We start from the raw sequence: 27,603 nt of genomic DNA on the forward strand, positions 1-27,603 counted from the left end.
TCTTTTCCATGATTCCTGCGATCCTCCATCAGGGATGACTTTACCATAGGCAGGCAAACAACTTGGCAGGTGGGCCGTGGCACCATATACATATATACGGTTATAGCCTGCAGCTCGGTTGCCATGTGAGGTGGAGTTGCATCCCCCATCACCACGCCTCCCACGTAATTGAGTTCCTGCCCATATAAGGCCGTCCATCAGCAGCAATCCAATAGACACACTGCCGCTAAATATTCGCTGGCAAATCAAAAAGTTAATACAGGGAATACCTGTTAAACATCTTAGATTCACGAGTAGCGATTTGGGTGGTAAGATGTCTATCAAGGTGATCACTGTAATATTTGTATTATTATCAGGCATGGTTTAGGCACCTATGTCATCAGGAAGGCACCAGAAAAAGGGACCTCAAGGTTACTATTATGGAGGTTAATTTAGAGCATGGATGCCGTGAATGTAAGAGCTGTAATAAATAAAGTTCCCCTGCATACTTTAAAAGAAAGTCTCGCCATCATTTCATTTTTCACAATTTGTGAAAACAAGACATGGTGTCAGAATAGAGGACAGTCATGGATTTTGTTGGAGTTCTCCCGCCACAAATTGACTGGGATTCTCTTAACCTGCCGGGAGAATGGAAAAAGTTCCGATAGCATGTGGAGCTGAAGTTTTGTGGCCCGCTAAAAGGCAAAGACGAGAGTTAAAAATGTAGCTACCTGCTCCTGTGGATTGGGGAAAAAGGAAGAGACATTTTTAACACATGGGCTCTCACCCAGGAGGAAGCCAAGGTACTGAAAACTTATTATGACCGTTTTGAGGCATTTGTCATGCCTAAGATGAATACGATATTCACAAGATACAAGTTTAATGAGAAGACGCAGGGTAAAAATGAGACTTTTGATCACTTTGTAACGGAGTTAAAATTGCTGGTGAAGGACTGTGCTTATGCAAACGAAGATGAGATGGTCAGCGATAGAATAGTGTTTGGCACAAACTCAGCGAAAGTGCGAGAGAAACTTTTAAGTGCCGTGTCTGAGCTAACATTAAATAAAGCCGTGGACATCGCAAGATCGCACGAGATAGCACAAGCACAGCTGAGAACCTTTGATGTATGTACTCCAAGCGGCTCATGTGAACTGACTGTGAACGCAGTACACAGAAAACAAGCAAGAGATCCAAAGAGCGCTGAACAAAAAACACATTACACAATTGAGAAGGTAGCAAAAGAATATGAAGCGAGTGACGCATACAAGCATATTCATAAGTGCAGGTACTGCGGAAACAAAGCACACAGTGGAATAAGTCAATGTCCAGCAAAAGGAAGACAGTGTAAAAAATGTGGTAAATTGAACCACTTCGCTAAAGTTTGCAGGACTGGGAAAGGTAAACCCGTGCATGCAGTGTGTGATGTCTCAGATAAAGAGGAAGATGAGTTGTTTATTGATGCAGTAAGAAAGGAACAACCCTCTGAATCTGAACAAGCCTTTGTAGACATATCAATAGGAAAGCAAGGTGTAAAGCTTAAGTTAAAATTACATTCATAGACACGCTGGCGCTAAATATTCGCAGGTAAATCCACAACTTAATACGGGGAATGCCTGCTAAACATCTTAGATTCACGAGTAGCAATTTGGGTAGTGAACACTTCGATGAATGAAACCTGTTATCTTTATAACGGTTGACAAACACGGAATATAACTTGAACACATTCTCCAAATATGAACCTGATTGAAAGAAATAATGATAATCAAATCCTTAATGACAGCAACACTCATAACAGTCACAAAACAATTACATTGACAAACATGTTACGTTATTTTTAAAATGTTTCCTTTTCTTTTTCATAGCTTCTCCGCTGCGAAGTGCGGGTATTTTGTAGTGCAAAATAAAGTGGATACTGAGGCAATAACATATTAATTAGAAGAAAGAATTAGATAAAAACAATATGAATAAAAGTAAAAAGAAGATAAAATTGCGACTCAAAAAGTATAACAGAAGAAAGGTGCACATTCATGGAAAAAATAAAATACACATGTTAAACAAAAAAATGTAATTAAAACCATACAATTATAAAACAAATGCAGAGTGAGATAATGGGAAAAAAATAAAGAGAAAAAGAAAATGGAAGGAGAGTATGATGTTGCAAATTAGAATTGAAACACAAACAAGTAGCTAAAAAGGAACAACAACAGGTTAAAAGAATAGGTAGCATAGAAAGCTCAGTAAATATGGTATATTTTATAACACAGAGAGAAAAAACTAGAGAACAGACCTAAAAGATAGCTTTAATACCATAAATGTGTCAGAAAAAATAAATATGTTTTATAGCATAGTTGCTTAGGACGGATATGAAGGAAATATAACAATAGAAAGCAATGAATTTGTGCAAACGCTGGAAGATGACTAACTGTCACCACCAAAGTGGAAAAAACACTACAGTATCTAGTTTATGTGCAAAAAAATTAGTAAGTTGTATACTGCACATACACCATGTGAAAAATGGGTTAGAAGTAAGAAAAAACACAGAAAGCAGAAAACATGCTAGGAAGAAATATATAAAGTATCTATAGTATAAATATATATAGTATAAAGGTTTAGAAAATATGGTATAACAGTTTATAAAATAATTATAAACATGTTAAGAAAGGATTAAATAAACAAGAGAAAGGCAGGCAGTTTAACACTGTTATATTTTTCAGCTAGTAAAACAGTGAATAGTGATTTCTTTAGAACAACTTATAACAGCAAAAAGATATAAGAAACAAGAACAGCATCCAATTTGAATGTATAAGTAGGACCATTGGAATACTAAGGAAAAACAAAAAGAAGAAAGAAACTGAATAAATATTAAAAAACAAAAAAGAATAAAAATGTAGGGATGTATTATAAGCAGAAACACTCACACTTTTTGGATCATATATATTGTGGCCACTAGGGGGCGTACCAGCACCCCAAACCCCAGGCACAGCTACCACAGACACAGTCTTGGCTTCAGATTCAGCTTTTTTGTTTATTGCCCAATGTGTACCTTGTACAGGTTTCTTATCCACACTACCATATGTGGTGTAGTGGGTCTACAGCTCACGACAAAAGGGCCACTTTTAAATAAATAATCACCGCGCTCGCAGCTTAGCGAGGGGGCGTGGTAGTGTGACTGAAGTAGTTTTCGGGGCAATTTGCTGTGTTGGGGTTTCTCATCTAAGTGCATGGGTGAGAAACTGTCCACATCCGTGATTGATAAATAGAAGCGTGAGTCAGCTAAGAAGGGAGAAAAAGAAAGAACAAACAGGAAGTTGCAGGAGGAAAGCAGGAAGCAGTAGGGAGAGAGAGAAAGTTGGTGCGGGAGAGTGAGCGAGCGAGTGAAGGCTCGCATGAAGCTGTGCAGGAAGCTTGGGTGTTTGGCCCACACCCGGGGAGTAGTTGTAGTGGTCGCTCCCGCAGAGTTTGTTTTGAAGGGCGGGAGTGACCGGAATGCAGGTGACTGGCCGCGTAAGGCCGAGATGGCTGCGGGAGTTGGGACTTGGGACATGGTGTCCCCAACCTGAGAGCCCTGGTCGTTGTTCGGTGATGCCTACCGGAGCCAGGGATCGGTGAGGCGAACGACTAACAGCAGCATGAAGAGAAGGCCAGCTGCAGGAAGGGCGACTCCCCTGTTGAGAAGCCCAGACGAGGGAAACAGGGGAGCCGCCAGGTAAAAAGGCACCGGGTTTCGTTGTTTTTATTAAAAGAATGCTTCTTGTTGTCTTTTAACTTTGTTGTTTTTAAGAAGACTTTTTTACTATTGTTTTTAACCTCCACGTTGCACAATTGTTTTTATGTATTATTTATTGGAACTTTGGACAGTGCATTTTATTTATTTTGAACACTTTGTTTTGATTACTGTTTTAATAAAAATTACTTTTACACCATCCTCTTGCTATGTTGTTACCTCACTGCTAAGCTCATCTGTAACATTACCGAGAGTGTAGGGTTGAATGGTTCCCAGACAGAACCCGCATAGGGTTCTAACACCTAGCACAGCACTTTCTTCAGTCTTTTATTCTCTCCAATCTCCTCCACTCCATCCAGGTGATAATACATTTTATTTATACAAGGCGCCTTTCTAAGAACTCAAGGACACCGAATAAACAATAAATAAAAAAACATTATAAACAACTTAAAACATCAGAAAATAAAGAAAATCTAAAAAATTACGACCAAACAAAGCTACTGTAATCACAGAGAAAAAAGCCATTTTAAATAGATGGGTTTTAAGTTTACATTTGAAGGTTGAAAATGATTCGATATTTCTAAGCTCAGTAGGTAGTGAGTTCAAGCGCTTGGGAGAAGAAGGGCTGAATGCTCTGCTCCCGATGGTGGTTAGAAGGGCGAAAGGGACAGTCAGATGGATGGAAGAAGAGGATCTAAGGTTACGGGAGGAAATGGCATCATGAAGAAAGTTGTACAGATATGGAGGGGTGAGGTTATGAATGGCCTTAAATGTTAACAGCAGAATTTTAAAATCAATTTGAAACTTAATCGGGAGCCAGTGAAGCTGCTGCAAAACTGGAGTACTTTGGTGAATAGATGAGGTTCAAGTAATGATGTGAGCTGCAGAATTCTGGACTAGCTGAAGCTTATGGAGAGATTTACTAGAGAGACCAAAGAGGAGTGAATTGCAATAGTCCAGACGAGAAGTAACAACACTGTGAACAAGAATGGCAATGGTATGGGGAATGAAGGAGAGATGGATGCGATTAATATTACATAGATGGAAGTAAGCAGACTGGGTGATACTGTCAATAATGACACCCAGACTCTTGACCTGAGGTGATGGGGAAACAAAGGAGTTATCAATAGCAAGTGAAAGATTATAGGCTTTGGATAATGATGATTTTGAACCAATGAGGAGAACCTCAGTTTTGTCACTGTTTAATTTAAAAAAAATTGAAGAAAACCAGGATTTAATTTCAGCAATGCAGTCAATAATCAGAGATGGTGGAAAAGAAGAATTGGGTTTACTAGCACGGTAGAGCTGGGTGTCATCAGCATAACAGTGAATATTAATGTTATATTTACGAAAGATATTGCCAAGGGGAAGAAGGTAAATAATAAAAAGAAGAGGACCCAGGACAGGTCCCTGGGGCACACCTTAAGTCACAGCGGTAGGTTGGGATGTGAAAGTTTTAAGCTGAATGAACTGAGTGCGGCCTGAGAGGTAGAATCTGAACCAATCAAGTGGAGGGTGGGTAATTCCAAACAAAGATAATCTATTAAGGAGAGTGGTATGACAAATAATATCAAAGGCCGCACTCAGATCAAGGACGATGAGAATAGTAATTAAACCAGAGTCAGCAGCCATAAGAAGGTCGTTGGTAATTTTAACAAGTGCCGTTTCTGTACTGTGAAGGGGGCAAAAACCAGACTGGAACTTCCTATAGAATATTATGAGATAGGTGGGAGTGAAGTTAGATAGCTACTATTTTTTCAAGAATTTTGGAGATTAAAGGCAAATTAGAAATAGTGCAAAAATTATTGAAGTTAGTAGGATCGGCACCAGGTTTTTTCAGTATTGGGATTATTGCAGCAGTTTTAAAAGATTAAGGAACAGTACCAGTAGTGAAAGAAGAGTGAACTATAGCAGAAATGAGAGGGACCAGAGAGGGGAGGCAGGCTTTAACCAGAACTGTAGGGAGGGGTTCCAGCTGACTAGTAGATGGCTTGGATTTGCAGATGAAATCTGAGATTTCTGAGGAAGTGGGAAGCTGGAAAGAGGAAAATGAGTGAATAGGTGAGTGTAATTCAAAGGAAATACAGAAAGAATCTGGAACAAGGTGCTGATGTATCCTCTGGATTTTCTCATTAAAAAAGGACATAGATCTAAAAAAGCAGTCGAGTAAAGGTGAAATGGTAAAGAGTCTGGAGGTTGTGTAATATTATTAAGTAATGAAAACAATGACTTGGTGTTACCTTTATTACAAGAAATTAACTGAGTGTAATAGTTGGATTTGTTTTGAGCTATACAGTACTTATAATAAAGTACATCATTTTTATGCATCTCTTTGTGAACAAAGAGTCCAGTTTTTTATATACTGTAACTGTTCAAGTTGCCTGCCCTTGGCTTTCAGAAGCTGAAGTTTAGGCATAAACCAGGGGACAGAAAAAGAAAAAGAAACAGACCTGGTTTTCAACGGAGCAAGAATATTAAAAATATCATTGTGTTATAATATAAGACCAATTCTTCAAGAGTGGATAAATTATAAAAGTCCATTTGGGAATCAATTCTAGAAAAAAGAAAATTCAAGTTAATATTCTTAATATTACAGAAAGATATGAGACAAGGGAGCTTAGTAATAGAAAAAGTAAGTTTAGCATTAAATGAAAGGAGAAAATGATCAGTTATAGTGAGTTCATCTACTGTAAGATTGAGAGGGACAACACCAGAGCAGCAAATCAAGTCCAAGTTATGTCCTTTACAATGGGTGGGAACATCACTATACTGCTGGTATCCAAACTCTCAAGGCAAGATAAAAAGTCTCTAGTGAGTGGGATATTGATATTGTCCATATGTATATTAAAATCCCCCAACTGAATTTTGTTTGAAGTAATTGTAGATAAATGGGTAAGAAAGGCAGCAAGATCATTAAAAAAAATTATTGTTTAATTTGGGGGGGCGGTAGACAGTTGCAATAATGTGTGAGGGATGGCCGGGGCCCATGCCTGGCTGGGACGCCCCTGCTGCATATGTTCCAGGGGAGCCACCATGGACAGCTCAATACCTCCCCCGGGACGCTTGGTGGCAGCCTCCATGGCCGATCTTGATTCCCCAGTCTCCCGTGTGGCTCCATGGGACATGGAGTCCTCCACAGCCTGGTTGGGAGCTGGGGTGGCTGCTAGGTGGTGCTGCCGAGACTCAAGAACCCGGCTGGACGAGTCATCAGCCCCACCCGAAGGTGCAATTGGGACCAGGTGGTCAAGCACCTGGAACACTTCCGGGTGGGCTATAAAATGGGCCAGCCTCCACCACTAAAAGGCCAGAATCGGGAGGAAGAGGACGAGGTTGCCTGGGAGGAGTGGTGGTGCAAGGTGGAGAGTTGTTGGTGTTGTGTTTAAAGTGCTTTGGGACTGTGTTGGGCCTGTGGGACATGGGGAAGACGTTCCCCACAGCTGAAGAGAAAATAAAAGCCTGTGTGATTTTACACGTGCCTCTGCGTCAGTGTGTGCCGGGTTGGGCGCTATATAGCACCTTTATCACAGATGGTAGGAATAGGCCGAGACAATTGACACACAGTTGATTCAAAAGAGCTAACAGCAGGAGCAGACAACGACAGGACTTTCCACTTCCACTTATAGCAATACCTCCTCCACAGCCAGAGGCATGGGGTGGACAAATGTAAATAAACCCCAGGGGGTGGATTCATTAAGTTGAGAAAATTCTTGAGGTTGCTTCCATGTCTCGGTTAAACAGAGAATCTCAAATTTACGGTCGATGAGGGGATCCTGGATGAGATACCTCTTGCTCGTGAGTGAGCGAATGTTCAGTAGGCCGAAATTGACAAGGGTGCTGTTGCATTTGGCAGCTAGGCTGGCCAACAGCATTCCTATCTGTGTTACGTGGAGTGTGCCAAGAATTAGACCAGAAGGAGTTAATTCCTTTCGAGGTGTCCATTCAGAATCTCAGGTGGGACCCATGATGGATGTATCTCCAACAAGGGAGAAATATGACGTCTGGGTCGAAATGCAGCATAGCAGAGGCACAGACTGGTGGAGACAGAGTCGAAGAAGCTCAGCAGCTGAGTACTGCAGCAGGTCCGTCGCAGGTTGGATAGCAAGTGACAGGAGACACCAATAAAAAACATGAACCAGGTGAATATCCTGCCAGTCCACATTGTAGGCGAGGCCACAAGCAGCTCAGGTGTCCAGAGAACAAACCAGGTAAGTTTTGAAACGGGGTTAGGCTGAAGCTAATGCATACACATCCACACAGAGATATCAGCAATAATGGCAGTATCACCATCAAAATCACCAGTCATAGCAAAAATCAACAGCATTCACACAAACCAGAAGTTTGTAGCAAGGTAATTGTTGCCTTTCTCCTCTCCTTGACTCTGAACCCCTAGGCCAAGTGGAGGGCTCTCTTTTAAATCTTGACCTGGGAGTACAACAACAACAATATTTATTTATACAGTATAGCACATTTTCATACAAATGATGTAGCTCAAAGTGCTTTGTAAGATGAATAAAGAAAAAAGAAAAAATAGAAAGATAAAATTAGGCAATAGTAATTAACAGAGACTAAAGTAAGGTCCGATGGCCAGGGAGGACAGAAAAAACAAACAAAGAAGCTATTCCAGATTTTAGGTGCATAATAGCTGAAGGCTGCCTCACCACTTCTTTTAAGTTTAGCTCTTGGAATAATAAGCAGACACTCATTTGAAGGTTACGATTTGGAGGGTATGGTGAAAGACATTCTGAAATATAGCATGGAGCGAGATTATTTAAGGTTTTGTAAACCATAAGCAGTATTTTAAAGTCAATCCTAAATGGCACGGGTAACCAAATTAGTGACATCAAAACTGCTGGGATTTTCTTTTCCTAGTTAAAATTCTGGCAGCTGCATTCTGCATTAGTTGCAATCGATTGATGTCTTAATTGGGTAGTCCTGAGAGGAGTGCGTTACAGTAATCTAGTCGACAAAAAAAAAAAAATCAGCATTTTGCAAAGTTATAAGGGATCTAACTTTTACAATATTTCTTAAGTGAAAAAATACTGTCCTAGTAATCTGATTAATATGTGATTTAAAATTTAGGTCAGAGTCAATAATTACGGCTAAATTCTTTACCTCTGTCTTGACTTTTAAGCCTAATGGATCAAGTTTTTTTCTAATACCCTTATTATATCCATTTTTGCCAATCACTAAGAGTTCCAATTTCTCCTTATTTAGTTTGATAAAATTATTACTCAACCATTCAGAAACACAAATAAGACATTGTGTCAGTGAGCTAAGAGAGTCAGGGTCATCAGAAGCTATTGATAAATACAGTTGTGTGTCTTCAGCATAGCTGTGGTAGCTCACATTATGCCTTGAGATAATCTGACCTGACAGAAGCATGGATATTGAAAAGAGTAGTGGACACAGGATAGAGCCTTGTGGAACACCATACAGAATATCATGTCTTTGAAGTATAATTACCACAACTAACAAAGAATTTTCTACCTGGCAGGTAGGACTCAGACCAATTTAAGACACAGCCAGAGAGGCCCACCCACCCTCAATGATGTCACTTCCGGTCCCAAGAACATCACTTCCAGTTCCGGGCCCAGAGATGACATCACTTCCGGGCCTGATGACATAATTTCCGAGTCCAGCCCAAGAGATGACGTCACGACCGGTCCCAAGGATATCAATTCCAGTTCCAGCCCCAAAGATGACGTCACTTCCTGAACGGGCCTTTAAAGCTGCCATCTTTCTTGTCTATGATCAGTTCTGTTGTGGGCTTAGTCTTGTTCAATCTTTTAAAAACTTTTGCAGCCAGGATATATTATACTTGTGGCCTTTATCATGTCATTTTGTCATCTTTATCACATCCCTTAGTTCTGTCAACTGTAATTACAGACCAATAAGTCTTCTGTGCCATGCAAAATAATGAAAACTATAATAAGAAATAATTTAACAAAGTACTTATATGAAAATAACATATTAAGTAATAGCTAGCGTTGGTTTATGAGAGGAAGATCTTGCCAAACCAATATTTTGGATTTTTTTGAACAGGCAGCTGCAGTAGTTGACAAAGCAAAGCATACAACATAATTTACTGAGACTTTCAAAAAGTCCTTTACACAACTCCACACCAAAGATTAATTCTGAAACTAGAAGCAGTAGGAATCAGAAGTGACCTATAAAACTGAACCTGAAAAGTTCACTTCCTGGCAGGAGACAAAGAGTTTAGAGAAGAAGAGAATGCGCCAGTTGGAGTGAGGTTGTCAGTGGTGTCCCTCAGGGGTCTGTCCTTGTAATATTACATTTTCTAATTTATATTATTGACATTGATTCTAGTATAATCAGTAAACTTGTGAAATCTGCAGATGACAATAAAATCGGAGAAATGGCAGACACTGAGGAGGCAACAAAAACAATACAGAAAGAGATGTGTGACAGGTGTCTGATCACACTTACAGGTAATCTAACCTAGACACTGTTAAAATATCCGACTACGCCACCCACTTTTATTAAGAAACTGGGAACTCCTGAAATTTACCTATAGTAGCACACAGGTTTCTTTAAATTGGCCGGTGAGTAAACACACAATGAAAGACACAACAGTAATTTCAGGAAAAGCAACAGTAATTGCTCTTCTGTTACACTAGACAGTAATAATTACATGAAAAAGATAATTGAACATAAACAAAATCTAACAGTATCAAGAACGAATTTCCTTTTTTCAAAAGGAAAAAACACGGTCCACACTCTAAGAGTCCGTCAAAAACAGAATTGGAGGATACAACCTTTTGTGGTGCAGAGTCTAGTTTGCGCACTGTGTTACCCCAACACTTAATCATCAGTATCTCCTTGTTGTTCTTTTTCTCCACTCTGGGCTCCTTGTGTTGCTGTGACCTAGGCACGCTTCACTTCTCATCTGCCAGCTTTGCTCGGTCCTTTCATGCAGCTTCCCTAACTCACTGGACCCACAACCGTCTTCTTGCGGAGCTGTCTCTTCCTCCCTCGGGGTAAGTGTTGCCGTCCGTGTCCCTCACGTTGCACCAGCTACGTACCCCAGTCTGTCAGTGAGCCCCTGTGCTCTCTATTAGTCTTGTTAGCATTCTCAGTGGACTGTCCTTCTCTTTGCCTTCTGCTGCCCAGAACCTTAAATCTCCTTCAGTCCCTGCAATTATCAGTTCTGGACAATCGGATTAAACAATAGCACATATATATTTCCTGGGTTTAACAAATAATGAAAACACGAGTTAACAAAATGTATTGTTACCAACCATTAATGAGTACAGATCTGCTGTTTAGAAACCAATATTGTCAAACATTGATTTGGTTAATTAAATGATGTATTGACAAAGACATTTTATATAGAAGAATGCTAAAAGAACACTTTAAAAATGTGACTCACAAGAATATGTATCGACAGGCAACTTGGCACTACCAAATCATGGAATGCCGCGGGGTCTTCCCAGAGAAGCTCGAGGTGGTGGCCGGGGAGAGGGAGGTATGGGCTTCCCTGCTTATGCTGCTGCCTGACCTCGGATAAGCGGTGGATAATGGATGGATGGATGGATGGATGGATAGATATTTATATTATTTCCATGACATTATTTTGTTACCATTTGTATTTCTGAATTTCATGGGCACAGAAAATCTGTATGGTTGCTAGGATGCTGTGCAACTGATGAGTATGACAGGCAAATTCCATGTAATCAGTGACAAGTTTCATTAAAAAGACTAGAGACTTTGAGTAATTTAAGGAATAACCTTGTAAGCGTATACTCTTGAAGCAAACAAACAAACAATTTAGAGAAAAATGTTGCTTTCAATTGAATCTTAATTTTGATGATCAGTCACACCCTGCCAGTCAATTGAACAAATGATTTGTTTTAACATTAGTAAACATCCTTGGCTACCCTTAAGAAAATCCTTAAAGAAACATTTCATATTAGCAAGCTCTCTAACTGAATATACACTGCTCAAAAGAATTAAAGGAACACTTTGGACCAAAACATAATGTCCCAGAGGTGATCTACTGGATTTAGGTCAGGCAAGCGTGGGGGCCTGTCAATGGTATCAATTCCTTCATCCTCCAGGAACTGTCTTGATACTCTTGCCACATGCCAGGCATTGTCGTGTACCAGGAGGATCCCAGGACCCACTGCACGAGTATACGGTCTGACAATGGGTCCAAGGATTTCATCCTGATACTTAATGGCAGTCAAGGTGCCGTTGTCTAGCCTGTAGAGGTCTGTGTGTCGCTCCATGGATATTCCTACCCAGACCTTCACTGACCCACCACCAAACCGGTCATGCTGATCAATGTTACAGGTAGCATAATATTTTCCACAGCTTCTCTAGACACTTTCACGTCTGTCACATGTGCTCAAGGTGAACCTGCTCTTATCTGTGAAAAGCACAGGGTGCCAGTGGTGGACCTGTCAATTTTGGTATTCTGTGGCAAATGCCAATTGAGCTCCACGGTGCCGGGCAGTGAGCACAGGGCCCACTAGAGGATGTCGGCCCGTGAGGCCCTCTCATGAAGTCTGTTTCTGATTGTTTGGTCAGAGATATTCACACCAGTGGCCCGCTGGAGGTCATTTTGTACGGCTCTGGTAGTGCTCATCCTGTTCCTCCTTGCCCAAAGGAGCAAATACTGGTCCTGATGATGGATTAAGGACCTTCTACAGCCCTGTCCAGCTCTGCTAGAGTAGCTGCTTGACTCCTGGAATCTCCTCCATGCCATTGAGACTGTGCTGGGAAACACAGCAAACCTTCTGGCAATGGCACATATTGATGTGCCATCCTGGAAAAGTTGGATTGCCTGTGCAACCTCGGTAGGGTCCAGGCACCGCCTCATACTACCAGTAGTGACTCTGACCATAGCCAAAGCTAGTAAAGAAACAGTCAGAAAAGATGAGGATGGAAAAATGTCAGTGGCCTCCACCTGTTAAACCATTCCTGTTTTGGGGGTCATCTCCTTGTTGCCCCTCTAGTGTATCTGTTGTTCATTTCATTAACACCACAGCAGCTGAAACTGATTAATAAGCCCCTCTGGTACCAAGAAGCTTCATTGACTTGATGCTATACTCTGATTAAAAAGTGTTCCTTTAATTTTTTTGAGCAGTATACTATGTGTTCTATTCAAACACAACAAAATGGTATTTTCTGTGTTATGAGATATCATAAAAACTACAGAGAATTTACTGCCCAGTTAAAAAAAGTAATGAATTGATTTTTATTTCTGTTTCTTTTGAAATGATGAACTGCAACATGTATTTATAAGCTTCCCTTAATTGTTTACATAATCACTATTTTTTTGCTTAATTAAGTTTAGGAATGCTGGGGGCAGTGGTGGACCTCACTGTGGCATCATCTAGTGAAAGGCAAGAATCAGCACCTGATGTGGCACTAATTCTTGCTAGGCTAACTTATAGTTGCCAAATAATATATATACATGTCGTAGGGATGAGGTAGATACAACTGGTTACCAGAGAAACATCAGTGCCGACACATGAAAAACAACAACTATCAGCAATATTTTCAAATTTGGTTAATTAAATTATGTATTGACAAAGACATTTTATATAGAAGAATGCTAAAAGAACACTTTAAAAATGTGACTCACAAGAATTTGTATCGACAGGCAACTTGGCACTGCCAGAGATTACTCAGAAGAGCAGTTGTTTGCATGAGAGAGAAACAAGACATATAATGTCATTTGCAAGCTTTGGGATTTGAGACTGCTCTTTGAGCTCAGGAGAGCTGTCAGGTAGCACATGATTTTGTCTAATAGGGATAGCAGGCCATGTGCTTAGTGTTCAGACTCATTTGCCTTAATTCTGAGCCTGACCTCGGCCTCTTTTGTCTAAAATTGTATCCATCCTTTTAAGGGCCGACTCACTCCAGTTGTCATTTCCACTGGTGAAAATTGCCATGGTAACACAGCTTGCCATTTCCCATACTCTGCCTAAAGAAAGTTGGATCTTCCTGTTTTAACTATAACATTTTCTTTATCTTGAATGATATATTCTGCATTTTTCTCATTTGGCACAGTGGTTAGCACTTCTGCCTCCAGCTCTAAGAGAACTCTATTCTGATTGCTGCCAGTTCAGGTTTCTCCTCCCACATACAAAAGATGAGTAAGTTAAGCTAATTGTTCCTGCATACATGAATGTGGCTGTGTGTGCATGTGTGTGTGTGTGTGGCCTATGAGGGCTTGTAGCTCTGCTTCCTGTTGGTTCATGACTTGCACATGATGATGGTAGGGTAGACTCTGGCTTTTCAGGGCTTTGTAATTGACTTTTTTCTTGCTTCAGAAATTAATAATTTGCTTTTTTTTTACTAATAATGTACTGAATTGCTGAACCATAAAAAATGGATTTATATTTTACATTTTACCTGAAAACTTTTCACAGTCATCTGTACCTGCACATAGTGAAGAGCGCTATACAGAAATAAACTAAATTGAATCTATAATCTAATCATTTTTTCAAAGACCAAGTTAAATATTGGAATGTTGAATCTATTGTAAAAGGATCTATCATACAAGAAAGAAAAAGGTAAACATTATGCAGTGAAAAACCCAAATTACATTATAAGCTCACCAGTAGCGGTGTACTGCATGATAACATGCAGTGAATACAATTGACTTGAGCATTCGTAGTTTTCATACTCTTTCTCTGTACGTTTAGCATTCATTTGCTCAGAGGTTGATGTGTTTGCTGTTTCCTGAGCAGCTCTTCTTTTCTCAACCCTAGCGACCCGCTTCTTCTCTTCTTTAATCGGCATCTTTTCATGTTAAAACAGATTTTCAGTGTTTGTGTTGCAATTGCTTAGTACATTTTCTTTAGTTTTTCACTTAAGCTGGCACTTAAGTCTTCAATCTGCCTCAAGAATGATTTAAGATATGAAGAGGTAGGGGAAGTGACGGCGAAGGTGATAGGGATGAGAACGGCCCCCATACGCATATGCTGCATGGCTGCCCTCCTGGCCGCTGCCGAGAGTTGATTCTACAATAAAATAAAATAAAAATAAAAAAGGAATAACCTTGGAGGTTAATCATCACCCCGAAAGCAGATAGTAGGCGTCACGTAGTATATGTGTACGAAATTTCAGGTCAATAAGTCAAGTGCAAGCTACAGGTGATTTAAAATCCTAGACAGACAAAAGAATAGCCGCGGTAGCGTATTATAAATAAAGATTATGTCTAGGTGGTGAATGATATCTTATATATAAAAGTTTACGCATGAAAGTGTGTGTGTCTATCTGTCCGGCCCGGAAGAGAGAGGTGGGGTCGGGGTAAGGGCTCCGCCTCTGAGGAAACAGAAAACTCACTTAGCTGTTAATAACACAAGCTGGGCCAGCACGTCAACAAAACGAAACCTCTGAAGAAAGACAAAGTCTCTTAACCACTAGCATCGGCAAAACGGTATCCCTTTTACTTTTCCTCACTTCGCTAATACACATCCAATGCGAGCAAGTCAGCAAAACGAAACCTCCTACAAGAGACATGCCCAGAGTAGTTCCTTTCAATTACCTGACATTTCTACATTTCAGTTTTTTTTCTGAAGATTTCAATAGTTTCTAGGAGTGGTGGCTCTGAGGCTAGGGATCTGCACTGGCAATCAGAAGGTTGCCGGTTCAAATCCCATAAAATGCCAAAAGGGTCTCTGCTCTGTTGGGCCCTTAAGCAAGGCCCATAACCTGCAATTTCTCCATCCTGGGTATGACGTTAATCTGCATCCGTCCCTGCATGTAGGCCCTCCAGCCTGCAGGGAAAAACCTGGGGGTTGGTAGCAGAATTGGCACTCCAGCCACCATGAAAACCTCACACTGGTTCCATTCCATCTGAACTAGTGTGGTGCTGAGGTGTCACCCATTGCATGGCTGCACTCAGGTCCAAATCTGGATCCTGACTTGGTTTGTAATGTGGTGGGTGCGGCAATGTACTGTATCAGTGCATGCTCCTAACCTAGGACCCCAGGCTTTTAACAGCATGGGCTTACACAGCTACTATAACATAATAAACAAATGCAGCCTGCTGTTAACATTTTGAATTCACAGCCAGAAAACATGAACTAATGCTTCATGTATTTTATGTAGTATAGAAGATCTATTACTGATAAACTTCTTTTCTCTTCTCAGTTTCTTACTTAAATTAAGTCCAATAACCTTCATAATACTAATACATTCTCTACCATCCACATAATTTTTTTTGTCCTTACGTGTTCAGCAGAAGTTAGAAAAAAAATAGATTTTTAGCCAATTAGGATCTAATTTTATGGAAGATTATACCATCAAATCATGCAGCATTGAGTCACAAAAGAGTACGAGCCCAGGAGAAGAGCCAATTCATCATACCATGACAATCTGGAATCTCATTTAGCCTACCACACACATCTTGGGAATGTGGGAGGCAAAGTGGAGAATTCAAAGAAAAACTGATCAGATTTAGTTAGAATTAGTTACATTTCAAATAAGTTACATTGAACCATGAGGCAGTAAAACTAACCACTGTAAAACAAGATAAAAGTTTTCAGATGGGATTCTGATAGTGAAGTGACTCAAAGATGGCTGAACTGCTGGTCATATGAGTTCAAGGCAGGAAGGGGCGGGTCCAGCAGGGCAAATAACAGAAGTGATGTCATAGGTGGAACAGCCATCAGTCTATCATTCTGCAGAGGGAGGAAGTGAAAAGGCATTAGCACACAGCGCCTACCCCTGGTTCAACAGGTGACTAGCATCACCAGAGCCCTTAGGCTGCTACAGAGCAGTTTTAATAAGAATGGCTCAACAAATAAAATCTGATCTATTCAACGAATTTCTGCAAAATAAAATCAATTTGAGTTTAAGTCCTCACAGTGCTTATACCTACCACGCTACTTGGTAACTTCTACACTCAACACTCATAAATAGACCATATGACACATTTGGTGGCCATCTTGGGAAAGGCATGTGGAAGGTGTTATATAAATAAAATGTATTATTATTATTATTATTATTATTATTATTATCTTGAAGATTACAGAGGCTTTAGTGATGGCTCAAAAACACAAGTGTGTGTCAATAAACTCAAAATGGAAATCTACAAATGAAAACAATTCTGCACAAACCATTATAGTAATCAATATTATTAAAATAAATTGGTTTATCTTTCACACTTATGTATACTAAATCTTCAGAGCTACAAATGGCTTAAATTAATCTATTTTAAATTCCTGTGCCAGTTTGCACCCTGTGGAAAATGGAGTTCTTCCATAAAGTCTGTCTTGTGTCACTGCACTGCTGGGATTATTCAAGATTTCCTCACCTTGTACTCTCAGTTTCGAAGGGCACAACTGCTATCACTGTCCTTGGCACCAAAGCCTTTAATGTTCCTTGTTACTGGCAGAGAAGCAGAGTGTCTAGTGGAATCAGAGTCTTTTTGACTTGATGGCAGATTATCACTGGCTAAGTTTAAGACAAACGTTTAAGTACATAAAGAATGAACCATTGTGCTGTTGAAGTGACTACTTCTTTAACAGACCCCTCTTTTTGTATTCACCAACCATACATTTTGTTCATTTTAAAATGTGGCACTTTGCTATTGATCAACAAGTATTGATCAGAAGTGGTGCCAGTGCCATGCAGTTGGGGGAGGGTGGGGAAAGCTATAATTGGCACATGCCTCAACAATTTCACAGGATAAGAGAGAGAGAACTTGATAGGGCGACATGCTCTGTCATCAAGTTCCTAATAAGTCACATAACAGCTTAAAGTGGTACAGTTGGCTACCCTTGCTCAAGTGCCACTCTAAGCAATTGCCTTGTTTGACTACATGGCAGGGCCCATTCTGGATAAGACTCACTAGTGTGTTATATACCTTAAGTAAAACGTTCCCTAATTTTTATTCTGCTCATTGAACTATGTAACTTATAAACCAATTAGTCTCTTAATCCCTCTCTTTACACTGTCTGGATGTCAAACCTAAAGAGTACACTACTACTCAAAAGTCTTTATAATAAGGTCTTCTTTTGAGTTTCAAGCCTCCCATTGTATATTCAAATCAAACATTTTAGATCTTCCTTGTTATACTTTGCATTTACTTGCATCATATTTTGTCTTCCACAAAAATGCCCAAGTCTGAATTCTCTCCAGGGGCCTCATGTATAAATGCTGTGTACCCCCAAAAACTATGTATGCAACTGTTTCCATGCTCACTTTTTTTTTTATTTTTATTAATTTTATTACAATCAATACAAAGCAATCAAGTTTTTACAAAAAGAAAAATTAGGTTAAGAACAGATCGATCCCCACCCCTGAGAGAGAGAGCAAGCCAAACGCCGTTAAATTTAAGGCTTGTAAACATACCTAAATTATTAAATTCTCTGTGCTTTATGAACTTATTTTAAATTATTACTGATTAGATCCTGCCTTGTTTTGAAAAAAGTCTGTATGGATCCTCTGAGTATTTGATTTTTTCCAACTTCAAATAATATAACACATCGGTTTCCCACTGACTTAAAAGAGGAGAGTTTGGGTTCTTCCAGTTTATCAGAATAAGTCTGCGTGCCAAAAGTGTAGTGAATACAATCACAATTTGTTGTTGTTTAAGCCCGTCTGGAAGAACACCAAACACAGCTGTTAATGGGTTAGGAGGGATTATGAGTCCAAGGCTGTCTGAAAGGTAAATTTTTGTCCAGAATAATGTTAATGTGGTGCAGGCCCAGAACATGTGACCTAGTGAGGCTGGGACTTGGTTGCAACGTTCGCAGGTTGGATCATGCCCTGGAAACATTTTGGAGAGTTTTAGTCGAGACAGATGTGCTCGATATATAATTTTAAGTTGTATAATTGTATGCTTTGTGCATATGGAGCTCAAGTGAATTCTCTGCATTGCTACTTTCCACTCCTTTTCTGATATATTAATTGAGAGATCTTTTTGCCAGTGCCCTCTTGGATCTTTGAAAGGGAGGGATTGTAAAATGATTTTATATATTGTAGAGATGGAGTCTAAGTCCTTGAGATTGAGCAATATTTTTTCCAGCATGGATGAGAGTGCAAGATGAGGAAAATCTGGAAGGTTTTGTTTAACAAAGTTTCTGATTTGAAAATAGTGAAAGAAATGTGTAGCTGGAATGTTAAATTTGGATTGTAATTGTTCATAGGATGCAAAGACGTTCTCTATATAAAGATCTCTAAGCAAGTTAATTCCAAATTTTTTCCAGATATTAAAAACTGCATATGTTTGTGAAGGTTGAAAGAGGTGGTTCTCTTGCAGAGGTACCACAGAAAGAAACTTCTCTGTCTTAAAATGCTTTCTACATTGGTTCCAGATTCTAAGTGAGTGGAGCACAATTGGGTTATTTGTATATTGCCGATAGCGTGTGTTTATTGGAGCACAGAGCAAGGAATACAAAGAAGTACTGCAGGATTTTACTTCTATTGCGGTCCAAGCCTGTGTATGTTCTTCTGTTTGTGTCCAGGTTCTTATTGCCTGTATATTTGCTGCCCAGTAATAAAACTGGAAGTTAGGTAGAGCCATGCCGCCTTCTGCCTTTTGTCTTGGTAAGGTCGCTCTTTTGATACGTGGATGGTTTGAATTCCAAATAAATGAGGTTATTGTTGAATCTAATTGCCTAAAGAATGATTTATTTTATTTTACATTTATTTTATTTATTAATGTATATTGAGATGAAATAAAAAGGAGTTTAGGAAGAATATTCATCTTAACAGTGTTAATTCTTCCAGCTAGTGTGAGATGAAGGGTTGACCATCTATGCAAGTCTTGTTTAATTTTTTCCATGCAGACGGCGAAATTTTGTTGATATAGAGCTTTATGTTTACTCGTAATGTTTACTCCTAGGTTTTTAAACTGTTCTGCAATGATAAAAGGTAGGGTTTCTAATCTAAAATTATATGCTTGAGAGTTCACTGGAAAGAGTACACTTTTTTTCAGATTAATTCTGAGACCAGAGATCTTTTGAAATTCTGTGAGTGCTGCTAAGACTGCAGGCACAGAATTTTCTGGGTCTGATATATACAGTACCATATCATCTGCATATAATGAGATTTTCTCTTCCAGTCCTTCTCTGCTAATCCCCTTTATCTGATCAGTATTTCGACAATGTATTGCCAGTGGTTCAATGTTGTTGATGCAAACTGAAGCTTCTGGGTTAGTATACAGTAATTTAATCCATGCACAAATGTTTGGGCCAAACCTAAACTTCTCCAATGTAGTAAAAAGGTATTTCCATTCAATCATGTCGAATGCTTTTTCTGCATCCAATGATAATAATATTTCTGGGGTGTTAGATTTAGTTGGTGAGTATATTACATTAAACAGGCGTCGAAGATTTGAAGATAAGTGCTGACCCCAAATAAATCCAGTTTGGACTTGTGATATTACCGAGGGGAGCACTTTCTCCATCCTTCTGGCTAAGATTTTAGAGAGTATTTTAACGTCGTTATTCAGAAGTGAAATTGGTCTGCATGATGCACATTGTAACAAGTCCTTATTTTGTTTTGGAAAGACAGTGATTAGTGCTTGGCGAAAGGTTTGTGGAAGAGACTGGTTATCTCTGGCTTCTGTAAATGTTGCTAATAGGAGAGGAGCTAGCTGAGCGGAGAATTTCTTGTAAAATTCTGCAGGGTATCCATCAGGGCCTGCTGCTTTCCCGCCTTGGAGTGACTTTATAGCATCTAGTAATTCTGATAACACCAGAGGTTTATCAAGTTCCTCCACACTAGAAGCGTCTATTTGTGGTATCTGTAATGTATCCAGAAATGCATTAGATTGTGTGTTGTCCTCCTTAAACTCAGTAGTATATAGGGATTTATAGTAGTCTCTGAAAGTGTGCATTATATTTTTGTGTTCGATGATTTTATCTCCGTTCGTGTTAGTGATTACCGAGATTGCGTTGCGCACTTCTTGCTTGTGAATTTGTTGAGCTAAAAGTTTATTAGCTTTCTCCCCATGTTCATAGTAATGATGTCAGTTTCCATGCTCACTTTGAGATGCATAAAAACTAAACTTGGTGTAAAGTTATGCAGTTTTGTAAACGGGAGTCGGAACAATGCTGTTGTTTCTATGTGGCTTACTTTTTTTTTATAGATTCCCATCCATGACACAAGCTTTATTAAATACACCAAAATTAATTGAATATCTTTTACAATTTAAGGCACTTGATTGTAATCAGTCTGTAACAATATAATGGTGCACAGAATGGCCAAACTATTCCAAATACCATTGCTGCTTTAGCATTGTTAGAAAACATCGCAAATGGAAGAATTAGAAGATACAGTAGCATGTATTTAGAGATGATGATGACTGGCTTCTGTCAATTTCAATTTCCAAGAGCTGTCCTCTTGGAGCTGTGTGCTGTACAGACCTTGATGAATTGTTCTCTACCTGCTCCTTGCAAGTTCTGTCCACTCTCTTGTTTTTAGGGATAGGAGCTTTTCAACATGAACTGGCTGACCAATCGGGAATTTCTCAGCCGCCACCAAATCGTGCCATGCCAGCTGTATAGGATGGTATCATCGACTTGCAATCCAGATGTATTAGATTCCCTTACACTGTGTTTGAACAGGCAAACATCAAAATTCCATTTGCAGCAATGTTTTCCAAATGTAATCGGAGCGGTTGATGGCACTCACATTGCTATAAAGACACCGTCAGAGAATGAATTTGCTTATGTAAATAGAAAGCATTTCCACTCTATTAATGTGCAAATTATAATTGATGTGAACATGTGTCTCATTAATGTTGTGGCAAAATGGTCTGGCTCAGCTCATGATTAATTTATTCTGAGAGATAGTAGTGTTGGAAACAAACTTGAAAATAAGTGTTGTGTGTGATGGCTGGCTTCTCTTTAAAATAAGACATTTAATTTTACCCATCTGGTCTAAACTGTAATGTTATCTGTATGATGTAACCATACAACACAATTACTTAGGTGACAGCAAGTACCCGCTGAAGATGTGGCTTCTCACTCTTCTCACCCACCCACTGACTGAAGTGGAGTGCTGCTTTACAGTCTACAGAAAGTGTGTATAGTGTTGTATAATGTGGCACACAATTGTGGCTTGCCCATACCTGAAGAGATACGGTATGATTAACTTGACCCTGACCTACCAAATGATCAGCCATATTGTAAAGCATTACAATATTTTATGGAAGATTATGCCAACAAATCATGCAGCATGAAGTCATAAAACAATATGAACGCATATTCACTTTGTTTGAATGTGATTAGCAGAATGTAAAATGCTGGTGATAAGTAAAATACCAGTTATAAGTGTCTCACCAGTAATTAATTGCAGCAGCTCGCTGCACAAACGGTGTGAGTCCCGGAATTCTAATCTTTCCTCCAGTGGTGTTGACACTCATATGGTGGGCTGTGACTTGCCTTATCATTTCGACTTTGACCATTTGGCCATATTTGACCATTTTTTTTTAAATTTCTGGCACTTTGTGACTTTCTGAAGTTGAATTTTTGTGCCACTCCATCAATTTCCTTTTGTTGCTCATACCACTGCTTAAGCCACCAAATAGTATGTTTTTCCTTGCTTCCACTTCACTGAGCAGGACCTCCATTTTACATTCGCTGAAATTCTTCATTTTTACATGTGCTTTTGACATTGTCTTTTAACTGAACACTGAACAGTAGGGGCAATTTATATTGACTTGCATATTCAAATATACAAAATTCTGGCAGGAGTTGGGATGCACCTGTAGTCTCCTGCATGTGCGTTAAAATTCATAAATGGAAAGTGTGTAGAACTTTGCTTACACACAGTTTTATGCACCTGAATTTTCTTTGTGCATTTGTGCATTTCTAGTTTTGTTTTACTGTGAATTTTATGCAAGGAGTTATACATGAGGTCCCTGATCCACAGTGGCTGCAGGATTTTGTTGTAACCCAATTGCTTAATGAGAAGTAAATTACTGTTGATGAAGCACTTATTGCTTAAGTGACACTTGTCTGCTTCATTTTAGTTGTCTCGCTTGTTAAAATTTCAAACCCTTAATTGCTTTAGTCTTAAACAACTGCATTCACTTTTTTTAATAACTCCTTATTTGCAATAAGATGCAAATGACAAAGGAACCATTAGTTCCCCATATAACTTGTCTCCATTTAAACCTGGGTCTATTCATCATGCACTGTTTGGTTTAATAAAATACTTTGAAGGAAACTCAAGCAAGAAAAGTGAAGGACTGAATAATACTCACCCATTTTTTGTTTCAAATCATTTGGATGGTCTCCTTAGAAAGAAAAATATATAAATATTATAAGAATGGTTTGATACTGCAGAGTTAACATACTTAAAAGGCATGAAATTAAATAAAGACTGTTATTGGTAAGGATTGTATCCTAATTAAGAAAAAGGATTGGAAGAAAAACCTGCAGCCTCTGTGGCCCTCCAGGACTGATGTTGTTCATCCCTGTTCTCTATCCGACAATCCATCTGCTTTAGAGTCTTAACTTAATTGATTTATTTATATTGTTATCAAAATCATTTATTTATATTAAAAACAGCAGTGGCCCCAGTATGTTTCCCTAAGAGACATCAATTTTAACCCCATTTTCTTTATTTCGAGTGTGGACTGATAACATCCATCCACATCTGAACATGCTTTAACAAAATATAGAGTCTTGTGGGACCACAGCCTACTGCAAGATTGTTTACTATATCTTCTGTATTTTCATTTGATTTAAAATTCTGCTCACTTTACTATATTGCCTGTGTGCTTTTGCTGTGATGCTATATATTGGCACGTATCTGTAAACTCTGTGCAGGAAACAAACTGGAATTAATTTTTCTTTCTCAGTGTGTAGATCACCCCTTACACACACAAGTAAGAATATCAATTAAATTAAAAAAAAATAGCTGGCCCACTAGGTTTCACTATACAGTTTCTGTTTTTCTATCAGAGAAATGGTCTGCCTAAATGTGCACCAGATAGCAAATCTTTCCTCACATCTCTAGTCAGCATTTCTCTGCCTTATCCAGCAACAATTTCATCAGAATTCATTTATTTCTATAGTTCTTTGCTGAGAGAGCTTAGAGAGCTTTCTCTCAGAGTGCAATACAGTTACCAACGTACTGTGATATTAACTCAGAGAGAAATTTAATCACACGCAACATATAAAGGGTGCCATTATAGTCAGTGCGAGTCCAGCACAATTCCATAATTCTCAATTCAAGTCCTGGCCCTGTCAATGCCTGTCAGTTGTTTTAAGGTTCTCCATGAGTCTCTGTGCATCTTCTACAAGTAGTCTGTTTTTTCTCCACTTCTCAAAACCATACAGGTGGATCCAGAAAGCATTTCAAAAGGTGCCACATGAGAGGCTGGGCATCAAACTAAAAGAAGTGAGAGTTCAGGGTGATGTTTTTAGATGGGTGTAAAATTGGCTCAGACAAAAGAAGCAGAGGATGGTGGAGCGAGGAACGTCTTCAGAAATGGCCGATGTTAAGAGTGGTGTTCCACAGGGGTCAGTGCTAGGGCCGCTGTTATTTTTAATATATATAAATGATTTAGATAGGAATATAACTAACAAGCTGGTTAAGTTTACAGATGATACTAAGATAGGTGGATTAGCAGATAATTTGGAATTCGTAATATCATTACAGAAGGACTTGGATAGCATACAGGCTTGGGCAGATTTGTGGCAGATGAAATTTAATTTCAGTAAAGGTAAAGTATTACACATAGGAAGTAAAAATGTTAGGTTTGAATAGATAAAGGGCAGTCGGAAAATCAAGAGTATACTTTATGAGAAGGATTTAGGAGTCATAGTGGACTCTAAGCTATCGACTGCCTGTGACGATGTGGGTTCTGGCTCCACGCTCCCATTGCTATACAGGAAGCCTTTGAACCCAACACCATCACATTTGGTGGCAGCGGTGGGATATTCCCCAGCGGTGGGATGAGATGGCAGTGGAGGCGAGAAGAGGAGACAGAGCAGCAAGTGGGATTGGTAACTGACTTTTTGGAAGGACCCACGTACCCAAGCCGGAGGAGGACATTTTTAAGAGACTAAGCTTTTTAAAGTACATTTATTTATTGCTGGTTTTTAATTGTCTTTTAAAGTTCTTATTCTTTTAATGTCCTGTTTTTATGAAGGGGGCTTGGGTTTGTTTTAGTGGGATTGTTTTAGTGCTTTTATTGGTTTTAGTGCAGTGTAGAGTGGCCGAGCTGTGGACCTGAGCTCCAGTTGCATTGGGTTGGCAGTGGTGTGGAGCCTTCCCATGCAACTGGAGTTTTATGGGGGGTGGAATGTGGTGTTATGGGTCCAAAGCTCGTTGAGCAAAGGCCATTTTTAAATAAATAATCGACGCGCTCGCGGTTTAGCGAGTGGACGTTGGGCCATAGCGAGCCATGGGGCGATCCGTAGGGTGTGGGCGTTTCTCACCGAGTGCACAGGTGAGGAACTGCCCACATTCGTGATTGTCCCATGGCTAATGCTGCAGCTGCTGTGGCCCTCGTCATTTTAAAAAGCGCGAGTCGGTTGTGGGGTAAAAAAAGAAACGATCGGAGAGAAAAAGGAAAGGAAAGAGGACGGAGGTTACCGGGAGCAGATGAGGAGGCAGGTCGGTGAAAGAGAGAGAACGAGCGAGCGAACGAACGAGCGCTCACGGGCAGCTGCGAGGGCCTGGGGTGTTGGGCCTACACCCAGGCGTTTGAGTTGGATGTCGCTCCCGCTGAGCGATTATGTAGCGGGAGTGACCAAGGGAAGGCGACTGGCCGCAGAGAGGCCGCAGAAAGGCAGCGGAAGTCGGGAGACTTGGTGGTTGGAATCCCCAACGTGGGCGACCTGGCCGTTGGTGGAAACCAAGTTCTCCGAGGCTGGGATGAGTGCCATACCGGAGCCAGGGATCAGGAGGTCTCCAGTCTCGAATGTGTGTTGTAGGAGGGCAGCTGCATAGAGAGTGTGACTCCTCTGTTGCGAAGCCTGGACAGGGAGATGCAGGGGAGTCACATGTTAAAAGAAGCACCAAGCTTGTTTGTTGTTTTAAGACTGCTTCCTAAAGAAGATTTTTAACCTCTCGTTTTAAAGGATTGTTTTTTCTATTTATTGATTTTAACCTCCACGTTTTACCTTTTATGGATTATTTATTTAATGAAGAATTTGGAGCACTGCACTTTACATGGAACACTGTTTTTGTTTTGATTGTTTCTTTTAATAAAAGCACTGTTTCACTTTTAACCATCCCCTTGCTCAGATGCTCAATTATTGCCTCCATTGACTAGCTCACTCGGTTTCATTATCGACGGTATTGGGTTCAAAGGCTTCCTGTATAGCAATGGGAGCGTGGAGCCAGAACCCACATCGTCACACTGCCAGACAGAGTTCAGAAGCCATTAAGAAGGCAAACAGAATTTTAGGTTATATAGCACGATGTGTGGAGTACAAGTCCAAGGAGGTTATGCTCAACCTTTATAATGCACTGGTGAGGCCTCATCTTGAGTACTGTGTACAGTTTTGGTCTTCAGGCTACAAAAAGGAAATAGCAGCGCTAGAAAAGGTCCACAAAAGAGCGACTAGGCTGATTCCAGGGCTACAGGGGTTGAATTATGAGGAAAGATTAAAAGAGCTGAGCCTTTACAGTTTAAACAAAAGAAGATTAAGAGGTCACATGATTGAAGTGTTTAAAATTATGAATTAGTACAGTGGACCGAGACTGTTATTTTAAAATGAGCTCATCAAGAACATGGGGACACAGTTGGAAACTTGTTAAGGGATAATTTTGCATAATAATTAGGAAGTTGTTCTTTATACAAAGAATGATAGACACTTGGAATAAGCTACCAAGTAGTGTGGTAGACTTTAGGGACTTTCAAAACTCAACTTGATGTTTTTTTGGAAGAAATAAGTGGATTGGAGTGGTGAGCTTTGTTGGGCTGAATGACCTGTTCTTGTCTAGATTGTTCTAATGTTATAATCTGTGTAACTAGGTGTATGTATGAGTGTGACAATCCATGATTTGTTGAGAGTGAAGGAAAGAGAAAAATGATGAAAGAAAGAACAAAAATATTAAAAAAGACACACACACAGAACATGCCATACTTTGTAGTAAAATACATTTAATTCATCCCGATTGTAAAGGAAACTATCTTTTGGAAGAATCCAGCAGAATATTTAACTAGCGATTAGAAAATGTAATTTTGCATAAAGCAGATATGCATGTGCTTTAAATTATAAATTAATTACTTCAATCTCTCTGAATATCAACAGTAAAAACAAAGGATATTCATCCAGGTTGTTTTTATGAGGCAAGGAATTATCATTGTGATAGAATTAACTACATTTAAAATCTCTGTGATCTTATTTCCTCCATACAGTTTATTTCTCACTCTTTTTATATTTAGTAATTTGCAATTTTAACAGCCCTTCAGAGAATACAGATTCAAAAATAAATCCTTTGCCCTTAGAACTAAACCAGAACCTCTTGAACACATGCACAACAAAGCAAAGAGTTCTGTGAAACAGCCCACATTTGTGAAATTATGTATCGTGAAGGACAGCCAGGGCCCTCACCTTGCTGGTATGCCTTCCTAAAGGAAGACCTGGGGGAGCAGATATGCACAATGCACTGCTTTCCTTCAGATTCACGCAGGGTTCCAAGGGAGTTGGAGTTTGGCACAGCCCTGTTGGGTTTTGTGAGAGCCGTTAGAAGGAGCTGCAGAGTACTACTTTGGGCTTGCGCCACACCTGGGAGTACTTCCAGATAATGCTGATGGGCCACCTGAAGTGCTCCCAGGTGCAGCATAAAAGGGACCACCTCACGCTACTTAAGGAGCCAAAGTTGGGAGTGGGAGGACAACACTTGCCGGAATAGGAGTGGAGACAGAAGTAGAAAGAAGAGAAGAAAAGATCTGTGTGCTTTATTATCTGTGCAGATTGATTCCTTTCTACTGTGCATTAGTG

This window comes from Polypterus senegalus, chromosome 15 (assembly GCF_016835505.1).
Source record: "Polypterus senegalus isolate Bchr_013 chromosome 15, ASM1683550v1, whole genome shotgun sequence".
Classification (NCBI taxonomy): Eukaryota; Metazoa; Chordata; class Cladistia; order Polypteriformes; family Polypteridae; genus Polypterus; species Polypterus senegalus.